This window comes from Cupressus sempervirens, chromosome 3, assembly GCF_028749045.1.
Source record: "Cupressus sempervirens isolate cs-2001-9-10 chromosome 3, ASM2874904v1, whole genome shotgun sequence".
NCBI classification, from domain to species: Eukaryota; Viridiplantae; Streptophyta; class Pinopsida; order Cupressales; family Cupressaceae; genus Cupressus; species Cupressus sempervirens.
The window spans coordinates 63,951,459-63,970,706 of NC_143120.1; the positions used below are offsets into that span (position 1 = coordinate 63,951,459).

Genomic DNA, 19,248 nt, shown 5'->3' on the forward strand with positions numbered 1-19,248 from the left:
TATGAGATACTGCACAAATATCTTGTGAAGATAGGATTTGAGAGAATAGATGACAACAACAACTTGTATATCAAAGCTAAAAAAGGTAAAACAATTTTCATATCTAAAATCTTTGTTGATGATATAATATTTGGAGGAAAAGATGCTCTATGCAAAGATTTTGCTGATCAAATGAAACATGAGTTTGAGATGTCAATGTTTGGGGAAATCAAATTCTTTGTTGGATTGCAAGTACATCAACTGAAGCATGGCATATTTGTGACCCAATCAAAATACATCAAGAAGATACTCAAGACATTTGGATTAGAAGATTCAAAACTAGTTAGTACACCAATGGTAATAGGACATAAGTTATCCAAGAATGATGAGTCAGCTAAAGTGAATCAGACAATGTATAGATCAATGATTGGAAAGTTGCAGTATGTTGTACATAATAGACTAGACATTGCATTAGCCGTTGGAATAGTGGCAAGATTTTCTGCTGACCCAAGAGAAAATCATCTGATGGTAGTGAAGAGAATACTGAGGTACTTAAAAGAAACTGATGACTTTGGTTTGTATTACAAGAAGAGTGAAAATTTTGAGTTGAGAGCCTACATTGATATAGATTAGGGAGGTAATATTGATGACAGAAAAGGCACTAGTGGAGGAGCACTTAGTTAAAAGACTAATTACTTGGACCAGCAAAAAATAAATTTGTACCTCATAGTCCACAACAGAAGCTAAATATGTTGCTACTATTATCAACTGCACTAATATTGTATGGATCAAACATCTGTTGCAAGGTATGAATGAAGAGGTAATTGAACCTATGATACTCTATTGTGATAACACAAGTGTCATCAACATATCAAAGAATCTTGTGATGCATGCCAAAACAAAGCATATTGCAATTACATATCTTTATGTAAAAGAATTGGTGGAAGACAAGCAAGTGAGAATGGAATATGTCAGTTCAAAGGAATCGATTGCTGACATCTTTACAAAAGCATTACCTAAAGATGCATTTGAGTATCTTAGAGGTAAGTTAAAGGTGATACCTCTAGCCAAGGCTACTTGAAGCAAAAGCAAGACTGACCTATATCAAATGAGTTTATTGTTGAAATATTACACATTGATGAAAAGGATACTTACTTTAGGATTTTGACTGAAGTAATTAAAGTATTGTAGTTCCAAATCAATCATAAGAAAGGTGACAGAGGGAGAAATTGGAAGTACATAAAAATGCTACACTTGCATGATAAGATGCTGAGATAATATGTCTTTGGCATTGTTGTCAAAGAGGGAGAAGTAACATAAAACTGATCAACAGTTGAGGAGGAAGTAGCTGACTGATCAACAGCTAAGAGAGAAGTAACAAAACAAAAAAATTGATTAGATTTATGGACAGAAAGAGAAGTACCAAAATACCAGAACATGATCAATGCATACAGAGGAAGAAATAATGTAAGAAGGAATCAGTTGCAACAGAAAGATAAAGAATGTACAAATATGAAAAAGGAAATAGCAACTTAGAGGGAGAAAAATAGAGCAAACAAGAATCAATCAGAGGAATAGTTGAACAAAGAGAGAGAGTATAGTTTATTAGCAAAGAATTTAGAGGGAGTCATAAGCTATTTTATGATGTTGATAATGAATAGTTTTGAATAAAGCTTTCTTTTTGGCATTTGACTTCCTGTTCTAACCTAGTTAGCATTTTGATAACTTGGTTGAATAGTTTGGTCTGATGGTTGATCAGTTTGGTTTGCCATCAATGCCAAAGAGGGAGATTTAAGTAATATAAAATTGATCAACATTTGAGGGAGAAGTAGGTGATTGATCAACAACTAAGGGAGAAGTAACAAAAAAAAAAAGAAGATCAGATTTATGAACAAAAAGAGAAGTACCAGAATACCAGAACATGATCAATGCATACAGAGGAAGAAATAACGTAAGAAGGAATTAGGTGTAGTAGAAAGATAAAGAATATACAGATATGAAAAAGAAAATAGTAGCTCAGAGGGAGAAAAATATTGCAAACAAGAATCAATCAGTGGAATAGCTAAACAAAGAGGGAGAAGATAATTTATTAGCAAAGAATTCAGAGGGAATCATAAGCTAGTTTATGCTGCTAATAATGAATAGTTTTGAATAAAGCTTTCTTTTTGGTATTTGACTTACTGTTCTAACCTAGTTAGCATTTTGATAACTTGGTTGAATAGTTTGGTCTAATAGTTGATCAGTTTGGTTTGTCATCAATGCCAAAGAGGGAGATTGTTGGAAATCTAATTAAAAAGATCATTGAAGAAGATTGATTGCAAAGAGGGAGATTGTTGTTAAAGAATTTTTTCAATCATTGTTTTTTCATTGGTGTTAAACCTACTATTTGCTAGAATGACAATTTCTTATAAGATCCAAGTACTATCACTTAGTTGATTGATGAAGATGATTTAATTAACAAGATGTAAAAAGAGTACCTAAGGGAAAGGTTGAGTTATGGTTTTTTAATGAAGTGAAAGGATCAGTTAAGACAATGGTTAAATGATGTATTGATAATATACTTGAAGATATAGAGGTTGGTCACACTTAGAAACATGGGAGGAATAAGTTGAAACAAGGTTCACTACAAAGCTTAACTAAGTTCATTAGTGAGTGCCAAGCAAGCTAGTTCAAGCCGAGCAAATTTGTAGTTAGTGCTGAGAAAATGCAAAATCTAGTGTGTGCTAAGTGATATAGAAGGAGCCAAGTGTGTTCAGGTGCCGAGCAAAGTAACAAGTCCCAAGCATCAGAAAAACTTAGTGAATGCCAAGTGAATCCACATTAGGTGCCGATCATCAGTAAAACGTAGTTGATGCCAAGTAAAATAGTATGTGATGAGCACTAGAATTTCAATAGTGTTGAGCTACTGCATTAGTTGGAAAAGTCAAAGATTTGTCAGATCTAAGCCAACAAAGTTGTTACCTTGAATTTTGTAAACCAGATGGAGGATAAAGATGATGAGCTAGTGGCACAGAATTTTGTGTAAATCATTTTTGAGCGAATTCAAGAGGATTCTTCATGATGTTTATAGAAGAAACAAGATATGGGTTAGATTTAATGAATCCTACCTAATCCATATGAATTGAAATTAAAGGAGGGGAGAATCAAGGGGAAAAAAAATTCTAGACTTCTATTTAAGGAGTCACAGACCAAGAAGCAATAGTTGCTGGAGTGCCAAATTGTGAAGTTGTTGAAGGGTGTCAAAGAGAAGGCATCTAGGAGAAGGAAGAACAGAGCACCGAGACTCTACTTCAATAAGTGGTTAGAAAGAAGATTGCACTAGTACATCAAGCATGGAGACTCAAGGAGACAAAGCTTGAAAGGAGAACAAGTTGTTAGAGCTGCAGAGACTGAAAGCTAGGCAATGTGATGAGCTGAATAGTGATCTAAATTTTGCAAGACAAGTGAATTGTAATTAGGTCAAAACCCCTTATTGTTACTCTCTAGAAATTGTATCAGTTAGGGTAAAATCCTATGGACTTAGGTTGGTTTAATAGCCATTTGTAAATCCTTTAATAGGGTGACATTCCAAGTGAATGTTCTAAAGTCGTCTAACCAGGCCCACTTCTAACAGGGTGGTTAAATCCTTTAACTAGGTCACATTTAATAGTGTGTTGTAGCCTTTAACAGGGTAGGCCTTTCACAGGGCATCACTTCAGAAGGGTGAAAATTGAGTAGCATGTTATTGGTGGTTTTTCCCAAATTGGGTTTCCACGTAAATCACTATGTTATGTGTTGATTCTTCATGTGTTGTGATTGCATGTTGATTTACAGTAACTTGCTAAGTAGGAAAGTTTAAGCTTGGATGAATGAATAGTTTGAATGGGCTCACTTTACTTGATGAAAGAGTTTTAATTGGACATTTGGACCTTGAATAACTGATTCACCCCCCCGCCCACCCCCCCCGCCCCCCCTCTCAGTTATTCTAAAGCATTTATAACAAGGTCTTCTCTAGCCAAAATGACATGTGATGAAATTGGATTAGAATAAGCCTAATCCACTTGATCTTAAAGTTCCTCAACAAATGGATGAGTTGGATCGAGCCCTTGACCTCCAAATGTTTATGCTTTTACTTCAACACATCATTTTCACAAAGTGTTGCGAATGCTTGGTCCAATTCGAGATTCCCTAACTTCTAAATTGAACAATGATAAAATGACCTAATTTCATGGATAAGAAGTACCTTTGGAGGAATCAAAGAGTGAGCACCTTGAGGATCCTTTTCTTCTACAATTGCTGGATACAACTAGAATTTGGGAGGAATATAGTCCAAACTTTTTATCAACATTTCTGACCATTTCTTAACCTTTTAACTCAAAGACACTACTATACTACTTAGTTAATGAAAAAATTCACTATGATGACTTTGCCTTACCAATTTCTCCAATAATTTACACTAAAATTTCTCTGGGGGTGCTTAATGAATACTGAGCTTAAAGAGATTTGAAATTGTAGTGAAAACAAAGCTTCAATATTTACCTTTTATCATATTTTTTGGTTTAGGGTTCCATTTAATATTCCATACCTAGGTAGGTAAGAGATACTTGGTTTGGTCTTAAAGCCTTCAATGCTTGGAAAACACTATCCATGCTTGTTTTAGTTAACAACTTAGTCTAGTCTATCCATGTTTGGTTAGGTCTAAGGAGTGACTCAGTTTGGTCTATCAGCTTGGCTAGGCCAAAGGAGTAACTCAGTTAGAACTAATTGCTCGATCTGGTCTAAGACTTTCTTCTATCCAAGTGCATCTGATATGTTGATCTAGACTATCTTTCTTGGATGACTAGAACTAATGTATAATATGAGTTTTATCACAACTCTAGTAGTCTCCTTGCATATCTATGTAGAGATGATTAAATCACCCAATTCATTTCCTTAGATGTTAATGACTTCACTAACTTTACTTGAATTCTCTGCAGACTTCCTCACCCATTGCTTCTTCATTTTAGTCCTGATATTGTTAGCCTTTAATTTCTTCTCATCTTCAATTTTGCATCTATTCATGTAGTTCTTTGCTAGATGACCAAATTATTTGCATACATAACATCTTTTGCAGTAGGATTCATCTTTTTGAAGTGAGTCCTCATGTAATTGGCTCTAATGTGTCCAAACTCTCCACGTAAATAACATCTGCACCAAGTTTTGTACTCTCATCCAAATATTTCTTTGGCAAGTTTTTTAGTAGGATTCCAATTCTTGGTTTTGCATTTAAAAGATTTACGACCTTTCTTGTTGCATGTGAAACATTTTCCTTCAAACTTGGTTTTCTCGATGCATTCACTTTCTCTATGTCCATGTTTGTTGCAATTGTAAAATTTTTTATTAAATTTTGACTTTCCATTGCTCCAAAAAATTTTTGAAGTATGCCCTATTTTTCCACAATGATTGCATGTAGGTCTTTTATTCTTTTGAGCTCCTTGTTGTGATGACTCTTATTGTTCAGTGTAGCCCAATCCAGTCTTTCCTTTTTGTCTATTCTGAGAGAATTTAGTTAATTGATCCTTGCTTGCTTGTGATCTCATCATTCTTTCATTGGTTTTCCTTTCTTCTCTCAGATTATTCACAAGCCTTTCATTTTATGTCCTAAGATTGATGACTTCTTGATTTTCATTATTCAACTAATTTCATATGTCTTTCTAATATAGTGAAAGCTGGTGGATTTCATCATCCTTTTCTTCTAACTTGGTGTTGAGTAATATTCTACCTTCTTGTGCCATATTTTTATCACTTTTAGCTTGATTCTTTTGTTCCATGACTTCACATATTCTGACTGAATGAATCTCCTATTCTATTTTTAATCTTTTGACATCTTCTTGAAGAATATGGTTCCTTCCAAGTAGATCTTCTATTACAACATCTACTTCATCTAAACTTCTTTCTTTGCAAATATATTCAATTCTTTCTTGTGTAGTGATTGTCATTCATCCTTTTTGCCAATTCTTTTCTTCTTTTTAGGGATTGAGAGAGTTGTTCCTTCAGTTTCTTGATTTTTTCCATGGCCACATTTAGATCCATCTTTTCATTCTCAATGGTTTTTTCTAGCTTGTATACTTCTATTATCTTTGATCTTTTCTCTCAAGCTACTAAAATTTTTGATAAGAGAACCTTTCTTTGATACCAATTGTTAGAAATGTAATGCAAACTAGGTGTCTAAGAGGGGAAAAGGGGTAAATCAAGAACCACTTAAAACTTCTTTTACTAAAACCACTTTATTAAGTTGTCTAATATACTTGCATGCAAGAAATATAAAGCAGTAAAGTAACAACACCATAACACAAGATTTGGTAACCCAAAAACCGTCCATGTAGAAGGTAAAACTAGGTGGGGATGACACCCATAATGCTTCACTATTATAGTAATAAATTTGGCATGTTAAGGTTTATAATTAATCACTTCAGGTGATCTTACCCTATTAGGAGTAATAAGGACTATAAGGTCCACCTTGTAAAAGGATTTATACAATACAATGAAGTATGTACTCTATTAGGAGTTTATGTAAGGACTATTAGGTCCACCTTGTTAAAGGATTTGGGACTGATGCACTTGTTAGGATGAATCAATGGATGATCTCTAAAATGCAACTTTGATTGCTGATGAAGATCCTTTTAAGTAAAATTGATCACTTGATTGTAATAGATGAGTCCCTTCCTTTACTTGTAATGTTTTTAGCCTTCTAGACAATTTTCTCTTCCATATTCACTTGAATGATGTTCTTCAATACATTACTATATATTTTGGATAACCAAAACATGTTATACTTGTATCCATTCAAATAGATATCACATAGGTCAGCTACAACATGATTATTTCCAAAAAAAATTACCAAGTCAAATCAATGCTGGAACTTGGGTCCTACTAACTTACTCAAGTGATGTTGAAGATACTCTGGCACTCCGTTGATACTATATTCTCAATTCATATCGATCACTTGGTATACATATTTGACTTAGTTTGCACCACTTCTACCAGCTTCCTTATTGTTATGGAAAACTCTTCTGGCTTGGTCTCCACTGGAGCATGATAGACACTGCAATTCAATTGACAAACCTACTCAGTGTGAACTCTTAACTTTGTTGCCACTACAACTTAGTTGACATAGATTATAAGATTAACACTATATGATTGGTTCCTTTGTGAGCTCAGTTAAAACTATAAGATGGGAACTTGGTTACAACTGTCTTTCCATAAGACTAAGTGTTTTGACACTAATTGACAATAGATCTTGTAAAGAGATTAATAACATGTACATGAATAGATGTATTAATTTCATTAATATATCTAAACACATTCCTAGGACTTATACATGTGTATGTGTGGACACATGTATACATTCATTTCATTTTTAAGACTTATATACATATATATGCATGCTCATTTCATTTTTTATTTTATTTTTACTCCACTTATATTACATGTGTACATATATGATATCTTCATTTCATGTTTAGTACATATGTGATATATTTAATTTCATGTTTAAGGTCCTTATATGTTTATGTTTATTTCATGAAGTTAGCACTTATAAATGTGTATGTTCATTTAATGAAATTATATTTAAAAAAACTTATGTCTAGACTTGTATACATGTGTATGTTTATCTCATTTTATGACTTAAATCTAAATTATAACATATTGAATCACCTAAATCAATCACATGTTGAATCGCATATTGTGTATGCATGGCATGCAAATTATAACATATTAAATCACATATGTAATTAATATGTAAACTATATAATTCAATCTATCACATATAATCATAAACCTAAAAATTAAATCAGTTAGAAAATAAATCAATCACATGTAATTAATATCTATTTACTATATAATTCAATCAATGACATATACGCAATAAAAACTAGAAATTAAATCACTTAGAAATTGAACAAATCAAATTTGTGTGTAATCATAAACTAGAAACATATATCTAGATCACACATGTCTAATCATAAACTACAATATATATCACATGGAGTATAAAGTAGAAACATATATAAAATGTCTAATCATAAGAATCATATAAATATATGTCATGTATCATAAATGGACCATAAACATGTACATGTCTCTCTCAAAAGATAAATGATAAACTAAACATATCATGCATACATCCTTAACTAGAGAGTCGTCCAAGCACATGTGAACAAACTAACCCTCTAAGCGAGACCAATGAGCATCATGTGGTTGTGAAGTATCAACCAACCCTTGCAAATTTAGTGTACACAACAATTCGGTAGACATGCACATCTATATATTTATATATACATATATACATATAGAGATATACAAATATACATATATACATATACACATACATATATACATATATACACATATATGTCTATATGTGTTTATACATATATGTATATATGGGTGTGTCTATATATATATATATATATATATATGAAAATTAAATTATTTCTAAATTCTAAATTTAAATTTAATCTGAGCACTAGTGGGTGTCACATCTCTCATATGTGTACTCCCACTAGTAGTAGGTGTCATATCGACAATGTCTCTCCTCTCTCCATGATCAGATCCCACACTAGAAGAGGTAGGCTCTTCTACTTGTGCCCAAAAATATTATTCATTGACAAATATCAATCCATGTATATGTACACTTGTGTATATAATTGAACTATTGTACAAATAAAAAAATTAAAAAGAGGCACTGAGCCTGAGGAGCAAGAGAATCATATATGACATGTGTTACATTGTCATCAACATAAACCTCATCTCTAATTATGTCAATCCTTTGTAATAATTAACAGTGTAAAGCGCTGACCAATTGAGATGGAAGTTGTGTAGATTCATTGGTATTATGACCAAATATCATCTCCATGTATGATCCCACCCTAGTGCCAACTTCAACCTGACTCAATTATTGTAGCTTCTCGTCAAGAATATCTAGTCCATCAGTAGTAATAATAAAATCTGCAACTCATATCCCCTCAACTAGATCTGTAGTAGACCATTTCATATCTAAGTGTTGTGATGAGTGTTGAGCTAGGTATTGAGTTGAGTGATGAGCTAAGTGTCAAGATGACATATGTGTTGGGTGTTGTAATGAGTGTTGATCACCAAAGTCTTGTGCACCCTCTTGTGTATCTCTAATCCTATATGTAACCTTCTGTAAAGGTATCCTCTAAATATTGACAATGTATGAACATGCCTATAATAGATCATCTAAAAAGAAACAATGTCATATCCATATGTTTGTGCCTCCCCACTAAGGTTGTGTATATCTCCTAGAGTAGGAAGATGTGCAACTTGGTAAATCTCATCACTTGATATGGTAGGTGTAGTACTAGATGATGCCTCTGAAGATGATCTAGGTCGACAAGGTATGCTCATAATATATCTACCCAGAGTGTTAGATGTAATGCTACTAGCAGTAACTACAATGTGTCCTATCCTATCAATTACTTCTCTTTGGGAAGCAATAAAAACTCTATTTACAGTAGTGGCCATCACTAGGGTCATAGTTGGAGTCGTCTGACCCACTAACTATCAAGGATCATGTCGAGGTTGATTAGTAGAATGGTACTCATCACAATTTGCAACTCTTCCACGTCATTGGCCATAATATCCTAGAAGATCTCAATAGTTGATGTTGTGCCCCAAATGGAACTATGTGTACAATTGCTGGGCAAAATATAATGGTATTTGGTCATTATTGGGATAACAACCATGTGTTACTAGAAGGATATATCATGCATGCAATTTGTGGCACAATACATCTCGTAACCTAATAGGCCTTCACCTGGGCCTGACCCTCATAAAATGGAAAAACTCTTATTTGATAATTTCCTTAGAAACCAAGGTCTAAACCTAGGCTAAGGACATATCATGAAAGACCTCTTCTTTGAGCTCTACAAAAATCCTATCAATAGACTATGTTGTGAATGTAGTATGTGATCTCAATCTATGAGTAAATGGGATATGCTATCCATATCAAGAGTGTGAGGGTGAGCGTGTGGTCCATGTCCTTGTCCCTATCCCTGCTTGATGCAGAGTATTAGTAGAAAAAGATGGTTTTGCCCAAAATTGGGGTGTTGCACAACTTCTTGAGGAAATTGCTTGATATACCAAAGGTGTATATGCAAAGACATATAAGGTCCAACTCCTTGTCTACACTAACAATGGATCACCCTTGACAAGATCCTACAATAACTTTCCTCCTACAATCTCCAAACTATGAGATTCAGAAAATTGCACTTTTAGGCCTAAAGCCTAATTAGCCCTCCTAACTCAAAATTTCTCAAATAACTTGATATTCCTCCAATGTACTTGGAAAATATATTAGGGATTCTAATACCCTTTTGTAAGTTCTTCGGTACTACAAAGTTATAGGCTCCAATCCTATTCCAACATTCCAAAATGGTCTCAAGACTCACAAACCCAATAGGCCTAATTGGATGTGGTTTCTTAAGGAACTACTCTAGAATGGTACATGGGATTGAATCACTAATACTAATGGATTCTATGACCCCAAAACACACTTGTTTCATCATTATTTTACTAAATCAATACTTCTTATTCATCTAATCATTCAAATCCACTTCCTAGTTGCTAAATACATAGGGATATTTAGCCTCGAGCAAGGAAGGGAAAATAGTAAACATCACCCCCTTAGTCTGTGGTTTTAAAATCTGTTTGGACATAATCCTAAATTGATCCCGCAAGTGGCCGTACAAATCCACTAGTAGGAAGTCAAGTTGGGGCTCTATCTTTGATGGGTACCCTAGTTTTAAGGGTTTAGCAGACCAGTTTTGCAAGAATGAATGTAACTTTTTCCCTCCTTGATGAAATGAATTCAAATAAACTTCTAAAGCATGTTAAATCCTTCCCCTATCCAACCATATCATTTTTAGATGTCATAACTTCCGTACAGAAATGTACCAACAATAAATACAGCAAATTTTTGCACAAAATAGGGTTTATTTTATTTATATCAGTAAACCCTTTCATACAATGGTCTTCTCTGATTAGAGAGAGATGAAATAACCTTAAAAAACCTTCCTCTAATGGATAAAACCACATTTTAGGCTGTTGGAGGTGGTTTTTCAAGTTTTGCAACTTCTTGGCTAAAAGTTGCTAATTAACAACTTTTGCAAAAAGTGCAACTTTGCCTTATAAAAACAAAATTGACTTCTACACTTCCTATAGCCTTAATATAAGATGAAAACATAAATAAAACTTAGTTATTCAACCATGGTGGCCTTATTTAATCCAAAACTAGAAAAGAATCCTAACTAAAGGTCATATAGGACTAATGCAAGCAGGATTTATAAAACATCCTAATGCAATGCCCTTTACAAGTGACCAAGACCAATATCTAACATGTCTAAACATGATCTAATCATGGTTCCATCTTCTTGGGTGGTTGATGTAGACCCTTTCTCCTTGTCCTTACATGGGTGTCCTGTACCATTGCCCCTGACCTTGAGGCGACCCATGATTCTAAGGTTGCTCATGTCCTAGTCCCTAATCCCGAGGCTTCCCATGATCTAGTCCTTGACCCTCATCTCTATCTTGTGATGCCATCTACATGGGTAATATGTTCAAATTAAATGTTAAGTAGGTACTATTAAATTCTAATACCTATCCTATAGTGTCCTATTAGGTGTTAATAGGTTATATTAGATATGTTAATATGTTATTTAAATTAAGAGGTCCTATTAGGCCCTAAGAGGTCTATCCTATTAAGACACAATTGGTATATTACATCTTAATCTATGTCTTATTATAGGTTAATAGGTCAAATTAGGTGCTAATGTGCATATAAAAATAAATTAAATGTTATCTACAAATAAGGAGAGAGTGAGAGGAGAGAGACTGAGGAGAGTGAGAAGGGAGAGATAGGAGAGGTAAAGTGAAAGGAGAGAGAGTGAGAGGAGAGCTTGATAGCGAGGAGAGATAAATTTAGAGAAGAGAGAGTGAGGAGAAGAGAGAGCGAGGAGAGAGAGTACAAAGGAGAGAGAAAGTAGTGGAGAGAGAAATTAAAGAGAAAGTGAGTGAGGAGAGGAGAGTGAGTGAGAGGAGAGAATTAGGAGAGGGAAAGGGAGAGAAGAGAGTGAGAGGAGAGATTGATAGTGAGCAGAGAGAAATTTAGAGGAGATATTGAGAGGGGAGAGATATGAGAGAGAGGAGAGAGAGTATAGTGAAGAGAGAGGAGAGGACAGAGAAATTAAAGAGAGTGAGGAGAGGAGAGTGAGTCAAAGGAGAGAGATAGGAGAGATACTTAGGAGAGGGAAAGTGAGAGGAGAGAGAGTAAGAGGAGAGAGATAGGAGAGTTGAGGAGAAGAGAGAGTGAGGAGAGAGAGGGTACATAGGAGAGAGAGAGAATAGAGGAGAGAGAAATTGAAGAGAAAGTGAGTGTGGAGAGAGAGAGAGAGAGAGAGGAGAGTAGAGTGAGTGAGATGAGAGATACTTAGGAGAGGGAAAGCTAGAGGAGAGAGAGTGAGAGGAGAGAGATATGAGAGAGTTAGGAGAAGAGAGAGTGAGGAGAGAGAGAGTACAAGGGAGAGAGAGAGTAGAAATTTAGAAGTAACCAAGTTTAGAGATCCAGTGTAAACTGAGTTAGGTCAGTTAATGAAGGAGTTCTATGTAAATTGAGTTAGGTTGGTTACCAAAGGAGTTCAGTGTAAATCGAGTCAGGTTAGTTACCAAAGGAAGTTAGTTTTAACCAAGTGACTTAGTTTCAATGTCATCTAAGTGACAATAGAATTCTTTTGTTTATTATTTGGTTTATGCAAGCTGACTTAGTGGATGTTAATTATTTTTTTGAAAGGGCATTCAAGCCGACTTGACATTGGGTTTCATATATATGAAAGGTCAAGTTGTGGATATGAAGTTGTGGAAGAGAAGTTAAGATGTGAATAAAAAAGGATATTTGATTAAGGGCAGAACTTCCAAGGAGATGCAAAGAATATTATGATCAAGACGGATCTAGAGGATAAACTAGAACAATGATCTAAATCTACAAATTAGTTGCTTCATCAATCAAGTAAATCATTGTTACTCTCTAACTATTGTAGTAGTGAAGAAATCTCTTAACATAGTTGACTTAACAATTATTTTGTAAATCCTCTAACAAGGTGACATTTCTAGATTGAAGTGTCTTAAGACCTCTAACAAGGCCACTCCTAATAGGGTGATTCAAATCCTTTAATAGGGTCACACATAACAATGTGTTTTGTAACCTTTAACAGGATTGGTTCCTAATAGGGCTCACTTTAGAAGAGTGAAAAGTTGTAACTACTTGCATTGGTGGTTTTTCCAAATTGGGTTTCCATGTTAAATCTTGGTGTCTCATGTGTACATGTTATTTGTTTACTACTTTATCTTTCTGCAACTAAGTTACTAAAGGTTAATACACATTAATATCTCAAGATTGCTTTGTTAACCGAGTTACCATGAATATCTAGTTCTAACCAAGTTGTGCAATGATTTGAGTAAATAAGAAGTTTGCATTGAAATCTAAGGGATTTGAAATTGTTTTAGTGGTAACTGATTCACCCCTCCCCTCTCAATTACTCCTCTCATATTTCCAACACACAAAACTAACTACAATAACATGCAAACATAAAATTTAAAAAGTTAATAAAGAGATGTTCTCATATGATATAGTAGATCACTCTTATTATATTTTTTAATTCTATTTAAAATTTTAACAATTGAAATTTAAATAAAAATATTAAGTTATATGGTAGTAATAATAGATATTTTTAATTTTAAAATTGTATCTAAAATGTAGCTTCAATTAAATATTATATTATTGTAAATGAATTTTTAATATATTTTATATAATTATGATTATTTATTAAAGTTTAAAATAAAGACAACTATTTTGATTTTGTATCATTTATTTAAATAAGATTTAAAAAGTTAATAAAAGAAGTTATGGTAGATCATTTTATAATAAATGAATTGCTTTAGTTTCTTTTAATAATTGGAGATCATTATTATGTTTCAATGATTTTATAAATCATATTTAAATTCTAGAAAGAAAATCAATAGAAAATATTTTAGAAATTATAATATTTTTTAGACTTTGTAACAATATTTTAAAAAATTAGAAAATAAAAAGATTAAAGTATAATTAATGTCGATAGGCATTCTACAATGGTAGAATGGGTGGAGTGGGATGGTGTGAATGTGTTAATGTTAACTTTTATTCTTCTAGGTTAAATTTGACAACCATCTACATGTCAAAAGTTTAAATCTTATTATAAATAGAATATGTTTTTAAAAATAATTTAATAGATACGACATAAAATATTTGTTTAAATTATAATTATTTTGTAGAAATTAGAAAATAAAAAGATTAAAGTATAATAAATGTCGATAGACATTCTATAATGGCAGAATGAGGATGGTGTGAGCGTGTCAATGTTAACTTTTATTCTTTTAGGTTAAATTTGACAACCATCTACATGTCAAAAGTTTAAATCTTATTATAAATAGAATATACTTTTAAAAATAATTTAATAAATAGCACATAAAATATCTGTTTAAATTATAAAGTTTAGAGATATAAATCATTCATTTTTTAAGAAAGTAAAATAAAAACTTAAGTTAATAGAAAACTAAATAAATGGAGATAAAAGAAATATAAATGATTTTAGATCATGTAGTAAATTAAATTATAATTATTTTGTGGTAGATATCTATCCATATTTCTTTAGATAGATTCATATAAGATATCTATACTAGTTGATAGAAATAGAAAAATCTAATAATGAATTAGTTAAAATTCATTGCAACAATAATATATAACTTTGGGCAAATACTAACAGCACAAATATATCTTTTAAATAAAATATCATTGTTACAAATATATCTTTATAATTTCATTAGAACAGGATCTTGTGTCAATTTGTAAGAACTTGATGCGACTACATGATGGAGAAAAGGTGCATTGAATATGAAAAAAGATTGAAATTTGGTGGCACAACTGGAAAAACATTTACAATTACTATGTGAACGATTCGATGAAAATCTTTAAACACACGGTAATCGTTGTATTGATCCAACAGACTTTTAACGACTTCAATAAAGTCTGGAAAAATTAATTCAATCCAGTGAGCAGACTTTGTATTTGTCCAAAAGACTTTGAACGACTTCAATTAGGACTCAATATTTGTGTGGAAAATTAAATGGAACCCCTCTTTACGCGACATAGTGCATGAAAATAAGCATGACTTTAGTAAACGCCACAAATGTACCCACTTTCAATGGCGGAGTTTCTCCCCACTTTCAATGGCGGAGATTTCTCCTCACTTTCGCCCAGCCGAGAGACACAATTATAAATAATCTGTATTCACCATTATTTTCTCACAAAGAGAGAGAGAGAGACTGAAGGAAGAGCAGAAAAGTGTTGTGCAATTTGTAATGAAGATGGTGATGAAGATGTTGTTATTATTAGTAACGATAGCAATGACGCCTTGCATGCCCTGCTCCTACGCATGTCATACAGATGAGAGGAATTCCTTGTTAGATTTGAAAGAGGGTCTCAGCTTCACTTCTTCTCATAACACGCTGCAATTATGGAAGGGATTCAACTGCTGCGCGTGGGAAGGAGTCACCTGCCACCCAATCACTGCCCACATCATTTCCTTAGATCTCAGTCCCCAATCCCAGTGACTGGCCATTCATGTCTTGGAGGGAGCTTCGTGAGGGACTATTCCAACTTCAACATCTGGAGCACTTGGACTTGAGTGAGAGTGCCTTCTTCCCTCCTCTTGCCATCCCTTCACACTTTCACAAGCTCCAAAAATTGAGGTATTTAAGCTTGTACCATTCTAATTTTGTTCACCACATTCCAAGAGAGATTGGTAACATGTCTAGCTTAATATATCTTGATTTGAATTCTAATTATCTAAGTGGCTCTATCATAATGTCTTTGGGTGAGCTGTCAAATCTCACATATCTTGATCTGAGTGGGAACTATTTGAGTGACACGATTCCAATATCTTTGGGTAAGTTGTGAAAGCTCACAAATTTTGACCTGAGTTCTAACTCTTTGAGTGGCACCATCCCAACATCTTTGGGTAAGTTGTCAAAGCTTGCATATCTTTCCCTAAGTTCTAACTCTTTGAGTGGCACCATCCCAACATCTTTAAGTAAACTGGAAAAGCTCACATATCTTTCCCTAAGTTCTAACTCTTTGAGTGGAACCATCCCAACATCTTTAAGTAAATTGGGAAAGCTCACATAACTTTCCCTAAGTTCTAACTCTTTGAGTGGCACCATCCCAACATCGCTAGGTAAGTTGTCAAAGCTTGCATATCTTAACCTGGGTGTTAACTCTTTGAGTGGCACCATCCCAACATCTTTGGGTAAGTTGTCACAACTTACAGAGCTTGACTTGATGGATAACTATTTGAGTGGCACCATCCCGACATCTTTATGTAAGTCATCAAAGCTCGCAATTCTTTATCTAACTTCTAATTATTTGTCTGGCACCATCCCAACATTTTTGGGTAAGCTAGCAGAGCTCACAGTACTTCACTTGGATATTAATTCTTTGAATGGCACCATCCCAACATCTTTGGGTAAGCTGTCAACGCTCACATATCTTGACCTGAGTTCTAACTCATTGAGTGGCACCATTCCAACATCTTTGGGTATGTTGTCAAATCTCACACTTCTCTACCTGAGTTCTAACTCTTTGAGTGGCACTATCCCAACATCTTTGGGTAAGCTAACAAAACTCACAGATCTTGGCTTCAGTTCTAACTCGTTGAGTGGCACCATCCCAACATCTTTGGGTAAGTTGTCAAAACTCACAAATCTTGACTTGAGTTCTAACTCATTGAATGGCACCATCCCAACATTCTTAAGCAACCTCACTAAAATCACAAAACTTGATCTTAGTAACAACCAATTAAGCGGAACTTACACACTGTCTTTTTTTGACAAAATTCCTAATATTCAAGAATTGTATCTTTCAAGGAATATGTTCACTATAAACTTTTTTTTTTTTTTAGACTGCAGGAATCGGTGCAACACGACCCCCCTATAAACTACAGTGCAACTGGTAAACTTTTTAATGTGACTGGTAGCACTGGCGCGACACGCCCACCAGTACCACGAGGACGGGGGAGACTAGAACCCATGACCAACCTCCTGCAACAGGAAAGATTTAGCCAACCGAGCTAGGGCCCCCGCCCTAAAAGGGTTTGTGGTAACCTAGTGTGACTCGAACCGGAGTTGATGCGTAGCACCGGGATCATTAGCCTAACACTACGCCTCACGACTCGCCTTCACACCAACTCGGCTATTCACTCACCCTTCTAAGTTCACTATAAACTTCAATGCCACTTATATTCCCAATTTTCAAATTGAAACCATACATCTGGGATCTTGTAATATAGAAGGGAACTTTCCATCTTTTATTTCAACTCAATATTCCTTACAATCATTAGATTTGTCTCAAAATTCTCTGGATGGAAATATTCCTAATTGGCTCTGGGAATCTGGGCTCCTTAATTATCTCAACCTCTCTTCTAACAATTTTGTGGGTAATTTACCCTTTAGGTTGCCTGAATTTGAAGTTATTGATTTGCACAATAATGAGTTACAAGGAAATGTTCCTCTTTCTTTACAAAATGTGAACTTCTTGGATCTTTCAGAGAATCTATTTGATGGACCCATTCCACATTCTCTATGTGAGTCAAATTATTTGCGTTTTCTCGACTTATCAGATAATAAGATTAGTGGTAAGATTCCCCTGAGCTTAGATCAATGCTTTGAGTTAACCATGTTAGATCTAGAAAGGAATAATCTCAAGGGCATAATTCCAAATATATTTGGGAATATGAATTTTCTAGAAACATTGAAATTGGCTATGAATGGGTTAAAAGGGAATATACCATCATCCCTTGTGAATTGCAGCTCTTTGGAGATCCTAGATGTGAGAAATAATAATATTCATGGGGGCATTCCTACTTGGATTGAAAGCTTGAAAAATCTCCGCATCCTAATACTAAAATCTAATAAACTAGTTGGCAACATACCTGAAGAATTATCAAACTTGCAAAATCTTCAAATATTGGATATATCGAGCAATAAAATTTAAGGTGGTATTCCTAGTGGCTTTATGAACTTGACTGCAATGGCAAATGAAACAGAAAGTACAGAGGCTCTTGAACTAAATTCTACAAATGCTCATGTGACTTATATAGATAGTATAATCATCAAGAACAAAGGACAAGATATGGAGTATGGTAGAATTTTGAGATTGATAAAATGTCTTGATCTATCAGATAACAATTTGTCAGGTATAATACCTCCAGAGATTGAATCTCTCAAAGGATTGATAATTCTCAATGTTTCAAGAAATCATTTCAGTAGTGGCATTCCAAAAACTCTGGGAGACATGGTACAGTTACAATCACTTGATCTTTCTAGAAATGATTTGTCTAGGATGTTTCCTTTTGATCTGCAAAATCTCACATATTTGAGTTATTTCGATGTGTCTCATAATAAGTTACGGGGAATGATACCACAAGGAGGTCAAATGATGACATTTGATTCCTCTTCATTTTCCAACAATTCGGGTTTGTGTGGCCTGCAAATAAATGTTTCATGCTCAGGAAATCATTTTGTTTCTCCCAGTGATGAAGACAATAAAGAAGAGCTACAGGAGGATATATGGTGGTATGTCGGAATAGGAATGGGCAATGCATTTGGGTTTTCAATTTTGATTTGGGTGTTGTGTTTCTCCAAATCTTGGAGTGCAAAATCCTTTAATATTATGGATGATATTATTGATTCTTCTTTCCAAACATTGAAAAAAAAATTGTGGTGTACATGATAAGATATTATCTTATCTTTTTCTCCAACAAATCTATATGTTCAACCGATCAGAAATGGTGATTTTCAGCCCACCAGACAAGAAAAGTAAGTCTAGTTATGATTTTCAGCCCACCAGACAAGAAAAGTAAGTCTAGTTTACAAATTTATATTATTTTACTAACAATTTGTATTAAACATATTTTTTCTTTATAATTTTGATAGTTTCACACATTAGCTTAAAAAAATTTAAAATTTTGGTGCAAATTTAATGAAACTAATCGTCATGCTCTCCAACCCAGATTTCAATTACAAGCCAGCGATATCTCAAGTGGAGCAATATCCTCATTTTACAAATAGAGAAATGCAAGTAGGTCTATCATGTTGGCACTTTCAAGAGTCGCATGAGCACAAAGTCCATTAATATTTTGC

General features: G+C 34.0%; 2 pseudogenes; both read left to right on the forward strand.

The window, feature by feature from the left end:
• The first annotated feature begins 15,380 nt into the window (after positions 1-15,380).
• On the forward strand, positions 15,381-16,143 carry LOC149564795 (receptor-like protein 31; annotated as a pseudogene).
• Positions 16,144-16,550: 407 nt separating this feature from the next.
• Positions 16,551-18,916, forward strand: LOC149564796 (uncharacterized; annotated as a pseudogene).
• Positions 18,917-19,248: the final 332 nt, after the last annotated feature.